Source organism: Chinchilla lanigera, unplaced genomic scaffold (genome assembly GCF_000276665.1).
Source record: "Chinchilla lanigera isolate Chin_1 unplaced genomic scaffold, ChiLan1.0 scaffold00015, whole genome shotgun sequence".
NCBI classification, from domain to species: domain Eukaryota; kingdom Metazoa; phylum Chordata; class Mammalia; order Rodentia; family Chinchillidae; genus Chinchilla; species Chinchilla lanigera.
In genome coordinates, this window is record NW_004955416.1 from 15,130,987 (window position 1) to 15,144,525 (window position 13,539).

At 53.5% G+C, this 13,539-nt stretch overlaps 1 protein-coding gene across 2 annotated transcripts in view; it reads right to left on the reverse strand.

Annotated features, from left to right (window-relative positions):
• Positions 1-12,352, reverse strand: part of Sema4b (sema domain, immunoglobulin domain (Ig), transmembrane domain (TM) and short cytoplasmic domain, (semaphorin) 4B) — a gene marked incomplete in the record, with an annotated part of 36,081 nt that extends 23,729 nt beyond the window's left edge. Inside the window, 2 exon segments of one of the 2 annotated variants that reach the window (XM_013512481.1) lie at positions 380-512; positions 12,042-12,352. 2 annotated transcript variants of the gene reach the window in all.
• Between the last annotated feature and the right edge of the window lie 1,187 nt (positions 12,353-13,539).

The following is a 13,539-nucleotide window of genomic DNA, read 5'->3' on the forward strand; positions in this document are numbered from 1 at the left end:
CGGGCGCGGGTCCGGGTCCCCGGAGCGCAGTGCTCGGGCCGAGCGCGCCCACGGCCAGACGAGCACGGGGCCCAGCAAGCGAGGGGAGAAGGAGTCACGGCCTCCCGCTCCCGGCTCGCTGCGGCCGACCCACCCCTTCCCCCTGCTCCTTCCCGGGCGCTGGAAGCCCGCGGGGCGCCCGCTAGGTGCAGCCAGCTCGGGGCGCTCCCGAACGGGGCGGCGGGGTGGAGGGGGGAGGCACCTCCCGGACCCTCCCACCGCCCCGGGCCGGGCCCCCTGAGGCCCCTCCACCACCCCGTCTGGGAACGGCGGCCTGGGGGAAGGTCAGGCCTCGTCTCCCTCCTTTCGTCCCCTCCCCGTGCACGCCCCTGGCACCCACCTGTCTGGGACGGCTGCACTCGGCGGAGCTGCAGGCGCTCGGCCCGCGGCGTGCGAGTCGGTCTCCGCGCGGGTCGGTCCACCGCAGGTCTTGGCTCGGCGTGCGCTGCGCGCTGGCACTTAGGCCAGGTCCCCTGCGGGGTTGCCCACGCTTACAATTCTGACCACGCGAAGCAGAGCACGCGAAGGCCCGGAGGCGGGGCAAAATTAGCTCAAGTGGGATAATAGGATTTAACGTACTGCGCTGCCAAGGGACCGAGTCCTTCTCCACAGCCCACACGTGGCCTGGCGGGGGACAGGACCCTCGAAGGCTAGGTCCCCGCTCAGGAGCTCAGCTCTGCTGGCCCCCGGGGCTTCCCAACTGTCGACTTGACCCTTTGGGGGGTTTCTGAGGTAAATGAGCTGGAGCTCCATTAGCATTACAAAACACAAGACCTAGCCGGATAGTGGAGTGCTCCGATCGCAAGATAAGTGGCTTCGCGGAAACCTGTCTCAGCTTTTCCTGAGTGCGCAGGATTTTACAGTAAGGTGTAATTTCTCCTGTAGCTACAGCCAAATGGAGCCTGACAACCTCCAGCAGTCACTTCCGCGGCAGTGGGGATCACTTCTCCAGGAATTGGCCGCAGCGACAGGCCAGCTTCTCTGCAGCCCGGGCCAAAATCGCTGTCCTCAGAGCCACTCCTTTCCTGTCCTCCCCACCCCCTGGGTCTGCCACATCCTGTCCCACCGCAGGTGGCCATCACAGAGTGGGCAGGGCCCTCAGGCGGGGGTCCTCCTGTTTCCTGCAGCCGTGGCCCTCCCGATCTGTGAAGCCCCACCTCCCCAAGACCTTCTGTGGACCCTGAGCCTGCTCCCAGCACCCCTCTTGCGGCACCCAGCACCTATAGGTCCCCCATTGCCCGGGTCTTGGCTGCTTTACCTCTATTAATGGAGCCAGTGCATCTAGAGCCAAAGGTGTTCCCGGTCTTTCCATAGCCTGCACCTCTGCTCTGTTCTGAATTTCCAGGGCCTCAACATTTCTAGTTGGCTGACAGGCAGCTCACCCAACATAGCCCAAAGGAAGCTCCTGATCACTCCCTTTTCCCCCAAAAAAGAGGCTCCAGCTGTAGCCTCCCCCCTCTCATCTAATGGTAACTCTATCTTTCAGTTGCTCGGGCTTAAAACCTTAACTCCTGTCTTTTCTCTCACTCCTCACATCCAATCCACTAGCAAATCCACATTCTGATTACTTACTGCCACCCCAGGCCCCATCTCTCTTGGTTACTCCAAGAGCCTTACTAACTGGTCTCCTTGCTTCCTCCCCTGCTCTATATAATCTTTTTCAGCACATCAGCCACAGTGAGGTTTTAAAAGTCCACACCTGTAATCCCAGCATTTGGGAGGCTGAGGCAGGAGGATCGCTGTGAGTTTGAGGCCAACCTGGGCTACAAAGTGAGTTCACGGCCAGCCTAGTGAAAGCATAGTGAAACCCTGTCTCAAAAAGACAAAGGTAAAAGTGAAAGTCAGGTCATGGCTCTTCTTTGCTCAAAACCCTTGAATGAGCTGGGCACAGTGGTGCACACCTGTTAATCTCAGTATTCAGGGAGGCTGAGGCAGGAGGATCCTACCCAGGGCATTTTAGTTATTCAGTGAGATGCTGTCTTAAAAAATTAAAAAGGGAGCTGGAGATGTAGCTGAGTGTGAATCCCTAGTACCACAAAACAAACCCCCAAGGGTCCTGAGATGCTCTCTCCCATCTCAGGGAGAGCAAAAGATGGTAGGGAGGGCAGGGATGTGTGTTTGTTGGATTTGTTAACATTCCAAGCATCTAGAAAGGTGCCTGACACATGGTAGGCAGGCCTTCAACAAATACTGAGTGAGCAGGGCATGGTGGCACACGCCTGTAATCCCGCACTCGGGAGGCTGAGGCAGGAGGATCATTTCGAATTCGAGACCAGCCTGGTCTACAAAGTGAGCTCAAGGCCAGTCTGAACTGGGTAGTGAGACCCTGTCTCAAAAAGACGAAACAAAACAAACAAAACAAATACTAGGTGAATAAATGAATCAATGAATGTTACCTAAGAGACACAGACTATTGTTGACTCATGTTAACCAACAACCAAAACTACTTTGATACCAACTTCGAGTAAGTAAAGATTTCTTTTCCCTAAACCTGAAGTTACGCAATGAACTTTTTTCTTTTTTGAGGGTTTTTTTTTTTTCTGATACCAGGAATCAAACTCATGACCTCACGCTTGCCAGGCAGGCGCTGTGCTGCTGGAGCTAAATCCCCAGCCCCTACAATGAACTTTTTTAACCTAGCCCGGGACTTCATAATTCTCTCCCTGAATTCTGGTTCTGTCATTCAGAGTATTGGTTCTATTATACATTTGGCTTCCCCTCCCAGTTTTGAGTCATCTGTAAATTTGATTAAGCATTCCTTCTGTCTTTATACAAGTCATTGATAAAAATAATGAGCAGGGAGACACAGCACCCTGATCTCGGTTTCCACACACCACCCTCCAGTGAAAGGAACCAGGACTCCTTGGAGAATGCAAAGGAAAGGGAAAGGGCACAGTACAGAAAGCATTTTGTTGTGCCAGAAAGACAAAAAAAAAAAAGGGGGGGGGTTGAGTCAAAAGGACATAAGAATCAGCTTTCTGGCCACTTCGAACATGGAATGGCAAAATGAAATAATGGATTCTAATGCATCAAATTAAAATACAATCCATTAGTCCACTGTGAGACTCCAATAGGGAATTAGAAGGGGTAGAAAGGAAGCTTTTCTCTACAGAAAAATGCCGGCTGATAAATGTAGAAGAAATGATAGGTCTAGAAAACTCTAGATGTAAGCAAGGATCCCTGGGGGATGTGGAACCTTGGGGCTGGCGGATTGTTAGGAAACTGAGTATTAAACAAGGCCTCAAGGGCTGGGGATTTAGCTCAGCGGCAAAGCGCCTGCCTGGCATGTGCAAGGTCGTGAGTTCGGTTCCTGGTACTGGAGAAAAACCAAAAAAAAAAAGAAAAAATAAATAAATAAATAAATAAATAAACAAGGCCTCAGTGTGTCCCACTGATGACTTAGTAATTACCAAAGGGAAAATGTGTCCCTAAGGGAGAGGTCTGGTGCCCACCGGCTTAGGGTTACAAGTCCCATTGGCAGCAGTAGGACTCTGTGAGACCACTCACCTCCTGATAGGAGGCAAGAAGTTCAGAATGCCAGTCCTTGGCTCATCCTTGCCGAAAGTGTTTGACCCAGATCTAATAATGAGGACACAGCAGATCGTCGTGAGGCAGATTCTACAAGACAGCCCGGTCTCTTCAGAAAAATAAGTCCGGCTGGGCACGGACCTCCGTAGTAGAGCACTTGCCTAGTGTACACATGAAGCCCTGGTTCAATTCCCAGTACTAGAAAAGACAGAGAGAGAGATAGACAGACACTCTGGTGACAGGCAAAAAAGACAGGGACTGTTTTAGGTTTGGACTAAAAAGACATAGTAATCAGACACATATGTGAACCTTAATTGAAACTTGGATGAAAAAAGCCATAGTGGGAAACTTAAAATGGACTGCATATTAGATGATATTTATTCGTTTTATTGTTTATTTTCCTAGGCATGAGAATAGTATTTCTTAGATATGAGAGAGTTTTTATTTCTTGGAGATGCCTGAAGCTTTTAGGAGTGAAATGTCATGTCATCTGCAACTTACTTTCGACTGATTTGGCAAAAACAAATTATGTGTGTACTGTGTATGTATTAGGCAGAAAGCGCATGAACATGACTGGGGCGTAACTTTTAACAGTTGCTCAATAGCGGGAAAGCTGCCGGGCATGGTGGCACACGCCTGTAATCCCAACACTCAGGAAGTTGAGGCAGGAGGATCATTGTGAGTTCAAGACCAGCCTGGGCTACAAAGTGAGCTCAAGTCCAACCAGAACTGCACGGCAAGACCCTGTCTCAAAAAGGCAAAAAAAAAAAAAAAAAGTGGGGAAGTTTTTGTGCTAATCCTTTTTTAGCGGGAGGTGTTTTGAGACTGGATCTGGTTACACAGTCTAGGGCTGAAAATCATTAATAGCCCAAAGCTGGCCTCAAACTCAGTGATCCTCCTGCCTCAGCTTCCCAAGTGTCGGGATTGCAGATGAGGGCCACCATGCCTATCTTGTGCTAATCTTTTAGTTCTTTATTTAGGAAATAAAAAGAGGCAAATGGCATGCTGCGAGACCTCTGTCAGGTCTGATCACTGCACTTGTGGTTGGAGCAGGGAGCTCTGTGTCCTCACTGCACAGTTTAGCCCATATGTCTCCATATTTCCCATAATAATATTAGGAAAAAAAAGGTAAGAAATCTTCTCAAAATCAAGGTGCCAGCGCCAGCACTGTCTCCTCTACCTTCTGCTTACCGCCTGCCCCACCAGTGGCTCTTGAGAGCCCAGTCCCAGCACCAGGCAGCTCCTAGGGCACAGTGCGTTGGGGCTGCCTGAGTGCCTCGGCAACACAAAGCCTCTGTGACGACCGTCCTCACCCTGGAGGACAGGAAGCAGGGGCTGATGCAGCCTTGCTTGGTGGCTAATTATCCTCCTCAGGGCTGCTCATGCTTCAAAAGTATGTTCTATGCCAGCTGGGCAGCAAGCCACTCAAAGGCCGTGACAGGTCCCCTGTGTTCGGAACTCCTGCTGCCTAGCATGGTGCCCCCGGACGAACACAACGTGAGGATCCACCTGCTGGCTGGGTGGAGGGGCCCTCCAGTCTGCGCCTGTGCATGGCGGCCTGGCTCATGTGTTCTCCCCAGACCGGAAACCTACAAGGGCCACGCACAGGGAAAAGTCTCATTTCAGTTGACTTCCTGTGGGCTGAGTGGTTCCCACGCCAACGATGTGTCTGCTGTTCCCTCTGCCACTCTTGGACGGAGGCAGGTCTTACTCAGCCAGGTCGGTGTTTATGAAGGGCTCAGGAGGCAGTGTGGAAAAGGAGTGCAGAAAAGAAAAAAAGAAAAGAAAAAACCCATGCTTGCTCTCTACCCACAGCTCAGCCCTCCTGCTCACTCTCTAAGGCTTTTGCCCACGAACTCACGAAGTCCACAGACAGAAGAAGGAAAGGTAAATGTGCATCCCAGCTAGGCATGGCGGTGCGTACCTGTAATCCCAGGACTTGGGAGGCTGAGGCAGGAGGATCAATATGAGTTTGAGGCCAGCCTGGGCTGCACAGTGAGAACCTGTCTCAAAAAAGGAAAATAAATTTTAAAAAAAGTATGAGCTGAGTGTAGTGGCACATGCCTATAATCCCAGCACTCGGGGAGGCTGAGACAAGAGGATTGCCTCGAGTTCAAACTCAATCTGGGCTACAGTGAGTTCAAAGCCAGCCTGAACTACATAGCAAGATCCTGTCTCAAAAACAAACAAACAAAGAGCACATTGCAATCCATTGTAAATAGGCCCAGACAGAACTTTTCTATGGTTATAGATGTCAGGCTCAAGGATGAATGTCAAGGATGAAGAAAATAGTCCATTTCTTGATCTGCGGCTGGCTTTCCAGGCACGCACAAACGTTAAAATGGGTCAAGCTGTAATATCTGTGCATTTACATGGGAGGAGAGCTTATACTTTATATGTGATGCCACAGAAGCAAGGGAGAAGAAACGATGGAAGAAGCCAGGCGTGGTGGCACACGCCTGTAATCCTAGCACTCGGGAGGCTGAGGCAGGAGGATCGTTGCGAGTTCAAGACCAGCCTGGGCTACAAAGTGAGCTCAAGGCCAGTGTGAGCTGCATATTGAGACCCTGTCTCAAAAAGACAAAAAAAAAGGGGGCTGGGGATTTAGCTCAGCGGCACAGTGCCTGCCTGGCAAGCACAAGGTCGTAAGTTCGATTCCCGGTACCGGAGAAAAAAAAAAACAAAGGAAAAAGAAAAAAAGAAAGGCTACAAGAGAAAGGACATGAAGGGAGCACACATGCAGAGCACAGCCACTGCCTCCCTGCCCGGCTCAGCATGGGAACAGGCCAGAGCTGGTGTACAGTGCAGCCTTCCATCTAGGGCCCCGCCGACCTTGCCCGCCACAAATAACCCTGAGCAGCTGGGTGTGGTGGCACATGCCACCTGTAACCTCAGCACACAGGGAGGCTGAAGCAGGAAAAACACATGTTCCAGCTCAGCCTGGGCAACTTAATAAGACTGTGTCTCAGGATTTTCAAAAAGGGGATGTGGATGTAGTTTAGTGTGAAGATCCTGGAGTCAATCCCCAGCAACACACACACACACACACACACAGACACACACACACACAGACACGCTCACAAAGCATCCCAAGGTCCAGCCTCTGCCATCCCTAGGCACAGGCAGGAGGTCCTTCACACGGATGGCCCTTGGTGGCAGCCCCCAGCCAGGCTGGCCTGTTTCTGTCCCACCGGGCAGCCGTCTCTCAGCTCTTGGCTCCCAGTTCCGCTCTGGGAGTTGTTGCTTTGTTTGCGGCCCACAGGGAGGGGCCTCCTGCCAAGCCCAGTGGAGCTTGAACCCAGAGGTCCACCCGCCCCTCCCAGAGTAGACTTGGCCTACTCCCGATCCCGGGTGCTGGCTGGCAAGCTGCCCAGGCAGGCCTCGCAGACATGAGCTGGCTGCAGCCCAGCTCCCTTGGCCCGGGCCCCTGCCACCATCCCCTCGCAGCCCCAAGCTCTCCTCCCATGCCAACCTGCAGCTGCAGCTCCCCACCCTGGCCCAGCCGGGTACACTGCTACCATCTCTGCCCCAGGGGGCCAGGCAGCACCACAGCTGTGGCACCAAGACATTCTGCTGGGGAAGCAATAGCAGCTGGCACACCCTGCATGTTTTAAAATTAGCCAATGGCCGCCAGGTCCTGGGGCTGCAGCAGAGGGCACCCACCCAGGGCCAGCACCGACAGGGCCTTTGGGTCTCCTGGGCAGCTTCCAGCAGGGTCTGGCTATAAACATAAACACATGGCCTCACTGGGTTGGTCCCACGCCCCAAGCTGTTCCCTCTCCTTCATCTTGCTCCTGTGAGAGAGGGGTAGGAGCACTATCTCAACCAGGCCTCACAATCGCTGTTTTCCCATCTGCCATGGGAATCCCAGCATTCCTCCATCAGTACTAAGAAGTACTAATGCTAACCACCTGTGGCTGGGACACAGGGGGACACAGGACCGATGCTGTGAGTGCCGAGCTGGCTCCTGGTGAACTGCAATGTCCCAGCTGTGCCCGTCACCCTCTGTCCCATCCAGAAGCTGCCTCACGCCGCCAGCGCTCTCCTCATCCCAAAAGCTGCCCCGAGGACCCTGTTCCCGGCTCTGCCCAGCAAAAGGGGTGCTGAGGCCGCAGCTCCCACAAAGAGGAGAACCAGCCTGCCCGGCCTGGGTGTGCCCGCCACCCAGCACCAGCACCGCCCCCACGGGCCTGTTGGGGCCTGAGTGCCACTCCCTAGGCGGGGATCCCCCGCCCCACAGGGTTGTGGTGCAACCAACAGGGCTCAGCCTGTCCCTGCCCAGACAGGGCAGGACATGAAGTTGCCACTGTCACTCCCCTGCACCCCCAACACAAATGCAGGGGTGCTGATGGGCTGGCACTTGGCACCCGTCACCCTGAAGGGGCACAGTGACTGCTCAGTGACTCTTCCCTGCTGTCAAACCCCTGCAGCCACAGGGGGAGGCGGGGATGCTAGCCCAAGTGTGGGGAGGTTAGCCGTGACTTTGTGTTCTTCCTGCCTCAGTCTCCCAAGTAGCGGGGATTACAAAATAGCTGAGATTAGAGGCATGTACCACCACACCAGGCAGAGTCATTTCTAGTGAACTTCCTCCCCCCTCCCCCCGCCCCGTACCAGGAATCGAACTCACGACCTTGCACTTGCCAGGCAGGCGCTGTGCCTCTGAGCTAAATCCCCAACCCCTCTAGTGAACTTTCAAGATTAAATTTAAAAAGAAATCACACTTAGACCAGCTACAAATCTAGGAGAACTGCAAGTCTGAGCCCATCCTGGGCAATTTAGCAATTTAGCTAGAAATCAAAAATAAAAAAGGGCTCAGTGTGAAAGCCCTGAGTTGCTGGATCCCCACTACTACCAAAAAAAAAAAAAAAAAAGTCACACTTCATTTTTGAAGTTATATAACCCTGACATGAAAGCCCTGGTACGCTTTTACGGGTACTGTATTTCTTAGCACTCATGAGCTGACCTTTTACGTTGAATAATTTATTTAACCCTCACAACCAAGCGAGACGGGAGGTGTTATATTCCCACTACACAGGAGAAGCAGGAGCAGAGAGGCTCAGGGATTTGCTAAGGTCACACAAGCTCAAAGTCAGGTCTAGGAGCGAACCCAGGTCTGCTATGTGCAGACCCACCTGGGTGGGTTCAGGTTCTGTCTCGAGTTACAGCCATCTCCTCTTCTCATAATAGAAGCTGCCGTTCTTCCTTCTTTTTTGGAGGTGGGGGAGGGATTCTTCTTTTTTGGAGGTGGGGAGGGATTCCGGTACCAGGAATTGAACTCACGACCTTGCCCTTGCCAGGCAGGCGCTGTGCCGCTGAGCTAAATCCCCAGCTCCTGTTCTTCCTTCTTTCCTTCCTTTCTCCAGCCTCCTTTCTTTCCTCCCCATCCCTTCCTTCTTCCTGTCCTCCCTTCCTCCCTTCTTTCATTCATGTAACAAATGTTCCTTGTGCACTTGCTGCCTTCTCAGCACTGCTGGTGTTGAAGTTGAAGACTGATGCGGGCCTGCTCCCCAGCTTACATCCGGGTCCCTGTAACTCTTCTTCCCGACAACCCCCTCCTCGCCCACATTTTTTAGGCACTTTCACTCACTCATTCCTTTGTCCCCAACAAAGGTAGTGGCCAGGGCCAGCCTGGCGGAGCTCCAGCAGCGTTCCCAGCCCGCACAGGCCAGAATCCCGCTGTTTCAACTGATTTCCGGAGCTGCCCCTCTGGGTTCCCTCGGTGCCCGGCTCAGGTTTCCATTAAGGCCCTCATTATGCGGCAGTAAAACATCATTTACACGGCACATCCCTCTCCTCCTGCTCTTCCCCAAGCTCCCCAGTGCAGGGGCCAGACCTGCCTAACTCAGGGTTTTAAATCTCCAGCCGCAGGGCAGAGCTGGCTCCCGCGCCCTAGATGATGAATACAGGAGTGCTGCGCTCCTGTCTCATCATTTCCAAGCCATTCATTCCAGGGCTCTCCCAGCATCTTGTGGCCCACCTTCTTTTTATCTCGTTGAAAGGCAAAGGCACCGAAACAGTGAGGGGAGAAAGAGCCCCATTTCTCTGCTGCAGGGCTCTTCTGCCTCTAGTCTTGAAGCTCTGCTGTTGTAGAAGACACAGCATTTTGGAGAGTGGTGGGAGAGACCTAGGGCACAAGGTGTCTGTTCCATGGGGTGACTCAGCTCCCCCCTAGACAAAGGCCTACTTTTTCCATCCTTAGTTTACTGATTGCCATGGCCCCTATCTATTATTATTATTATTATTATTATTGAGACAGGGTCTCGCTTGCTATGTAGTTCAGGCTGGTCTTCAGTGCATGGTGATCCTCCTGCTTCAGCCTTCCAAGTACTAGGATTACAGGTGTGTACCACCATGCCTGGCCGCCGTCTTTTATTTATCTTTTGACAGTAATGGGATTGAACCCAGGGCCTTCACACTGAGCTATAATTTCCAGCCCTTTTTACTTTTTCAGACAGGATCTCCTTAAATCACTATACTTTCAAGGCTGGTCTTGAACTTGCTTCAGCCTCTCAGGGTACCGGCGTGACAGGTGTGCACCACTACACCTGACCTATTATTTATTTATTTAATTACTTTTGTTTGTTTGTTTTGTCTTTTTGAGACAGGGTCTTTCTATGCAGTTCAGGCTGGCCTTGAGCTCACTTTGTAGCCCAGGCTGGTCTTGAACTTGCAACGATCCTCCTGCCTCAGTCTCCTGAGTGCTGCGATTACAGATTCGTGACACCATGTCCTACTATTTGATTTCTTTTTTGGGGGGGCGGGGACTGGGAATTGAACTCAGGACCTCGTACTTGCCAGGTAGGCCCTGTGCTGCTGACCTATATCCCTGGCCCCTTTATTTCATTTTTTGGTGGTTGGCCTGCGTTCCGGGTCTCACGCACTTAGTTAAGCATGTGCTCACCACTGACTTACACTGCCCTAGTCTTGGCTTTAGCTCATGGGCACCAAGAGCTTGAGCCCTGAGTGCAAGGACACACAGCCTGTGTTGCTCTGCAGTTCAGAGGAATAATCACCAAAGGAAACACAACCCAGGAGTCAGGAGACTGAGCTCAAATGCTGACTGTCCCATAAATGCACTGTGTTACCCGGGGACATAATTTCACCTCTGGGCCCACCTGCCCCTGTAAGAATATACATTCATGTACTGGGGATCCAACCCAGGAGCACCTTATCTCTGAGCTACATCCACAGCCCTTTAAAATTATTTTTTGTTGCCCAGGCTGGCCTTAAACCTTTGATCATCCTGCCTCAGCCTCTTGATTCCCTGAGATGATAGGCATGTGCCACCATTTCCAGAGAAAATGAGATGGAGAAAATGATTGCTGAATTCTCCTCTAAATTCCTTAATAGTTCCAAAGCATCTATCAAAAAAATTTTTTTAAAAGTCTTATGTTTCCCAGTTCTTTTAGCATTCAACCCTTCCAAATAGCCTGTAAGTGGTCTGGGGGCGTGGCTCAGTGGTAGAGTTCTTGCCTTGCATGCACAAGGCCCTGGATTCAATCCCCAGCACCACCAAAAAACCCCACAAATATCCTGTAATTACCAATTAAAAAAAAAAGCTGGATGTGGTGCCGCACACTTATAATCCCAACAGCCTAGAAGGCTGAGGCAGGAGAGTTACAAATTCCAGCCCAGTGTGGGCAAGTTAGCAACTCAGTGAGATCTTGTCTCAAAACTATAAATAAATGTATGTATGGGGTTTTTTGGGGTTTTTTGAGACTGGGTCTCACTACGCAGTTCAGGCAGGCCTTGAGCTCACTACATAGCTCAGGCTGACCCCGAACTCACAACGATCCACCTGCCTCAGCCGCCAGTGGGCTGGAATTACAGGCGTGCGCCACCAGGCCCAGCTTTGTATGTATGTCTGTATGTCTAGGACACAGTTTAGTGTGAAGGGCCCCGGGTTTGATCCGCAGTATGTGTGTGTGTTTGGGGGGTGTCGTTCTGTGATTCCTAACCCAACAAGCTCACATTCTGTAAATGTGACCAGAGGCTTTGGACCTTCACAGGTCATCCAGAACTCTGGGGGCCTTTTCGTGCTACACTGCTGGGCAGTGCTACACCGGGAGAGAGATCACAACGGCCACCAGGACCCCAGCGTCCTTCCCCTCTTAGCCCTTAAATCCTCCTTGTTGCTCAGAGAGCAGGAAGAAGCCATGACCGAGGGCCTAACTCAGAGGTCACACGCGCACAGGCATTTGGAGGAGGGACCCAGCCTTTCCCAAATTCCACGGACTTCGCTCCCGGCCACGGTTCCCGCTGTGGGACCAGGGGTGGCGCAGGGAGCCAGGCGTAAAGGATTCGGCGCGCAGGCTCCCGGCGCCATGGGAACGTGGGTCAGCCTCCTCGCTGCCATGGCAACGGGCTCGCGAGTGGTGGGCGCGGGTGCCCGTCAGCGCGCTCAGGTGGTGCCCTCTGGGGGAGGGGCGGGAGGGGAGGAGGAGGCGGGCTGGGTCTGGGGGTCCCGCGCCTACCTGGAGCGTCAGTGCCCGCGTGGGGCTTCCCCGCGCCGCGTCCCACGGGCTCGTTCCCGCGACCGCCCGCCCGACGCCGGCCACGGGTGGCGGAGTGTCCCGGTAACCCTGGGTCCGCGCGGTGTCCCCGGAACTGCTGGACGCCCGCCAGGCCCCGCCCCGGCCCGCCCGCCTGTGGTTCCCGGAACCGCCCGGGCGCCCTCGGCCCCTCCGCAGCCCCGGCCTCAGTGTCCCCGCCGGGTCGTGGCCAGAGCGGTGGCCGTGCAGCCAAGGGAGTCGCAGGGTTCCTGTCGCTGTGCCCCCGACCTCGAGAGGCCCCGCCAAGCTGCGCCCGGCCGGGGTGGGGTGGGGTGGGGTGGGGGTCCCTGCAGGGCCGGGCCGGGTTGGAATCCGAGGTCCACACCGCGCGGCCGGCTGTGTGAGCCCGGGCGAGTGCCGCGACCTCTGAGCCTGAGCTCGTCCGAGCCGAGCCGACCCTCGCTGGGCTGGGGGAGGAAGGCGGGGTGGGGGCGCCCACCCGGCACCTGGGCAGCTTGGTGCGAGCCCGCCGGGATGAGCTGCTCGCCGCCGCCCCTCACCCTGCCCGTGGCGGGACGGGCAAAACGAGAGGAGGGGAGCTGCGGAGGGCTGGGAGGGAGATGGGGTTATAAATACTTCCTTATCATCGCGGCCTTGCCCGCTTGCCCTCCCTAGCCCCAGCATGCCGGTCCTGTCTTCCAGGAAAGCAGCTGCAGCTATCTGGGCGGCGTCCCGCACAACCAGCTATCTGGGCCGGTGCTCGGCGGAGCGGGCCACAGCTGGCGGGTCAGGGGCGCTGGGGAAACCGAGGCCAGGCCGCGCCCCGTGCCCTGGCTTGGAGTCCCGCGGAGCTGCGGGCTCTGGCAGAAAAGGGTTATTTTGTTACATGTTTGCAGAAATTAACCAGTGTTTCCGACCAAAAAGTTGAAAAACTGTATCACCTGTAATTTCATCTTACCCAGGGACCACTAGTGTTAATATTTTCAACACTTTTTGCCTGAGGGTGTAGCTCAGTAGTAAGACACGTGCTTAGCGTGCGTGAAGCTGTTGGTTCAACCCAAACAGAAGAAGAAAGTAGAAATTTAAAAAAACTTCAGTTGTAATTTTTCTTGAGACAGGGTCTTGCTATGAAGTATAGGCTGGCCTTGAACCCGCTTATGTAGCCCAGGCTGGCCCCGAACTCACGGCCATCTTTCTGCCTCAGCCTCCCAAGTGATGGGATTACAGGCATGAGCCACCATGCCCAGCTCTGATTTGTAATTTACAGTACATAAAATTAATTACCCTAACTTTAACATCTGCTGTTACTATTCTGGTATCTTCCTGCCTCTTCTGCAGTTACACATTTACATCTTTTTGAAAAAGGATTATCTAGTACTTACCTCTTTGTGACCCTTGGATAGCAGTATATCACATTTTTTCATAACCTGAAAAATTATTGCCAGGCATGGTGGCACACACCTGTCATCCCAGCACTCTG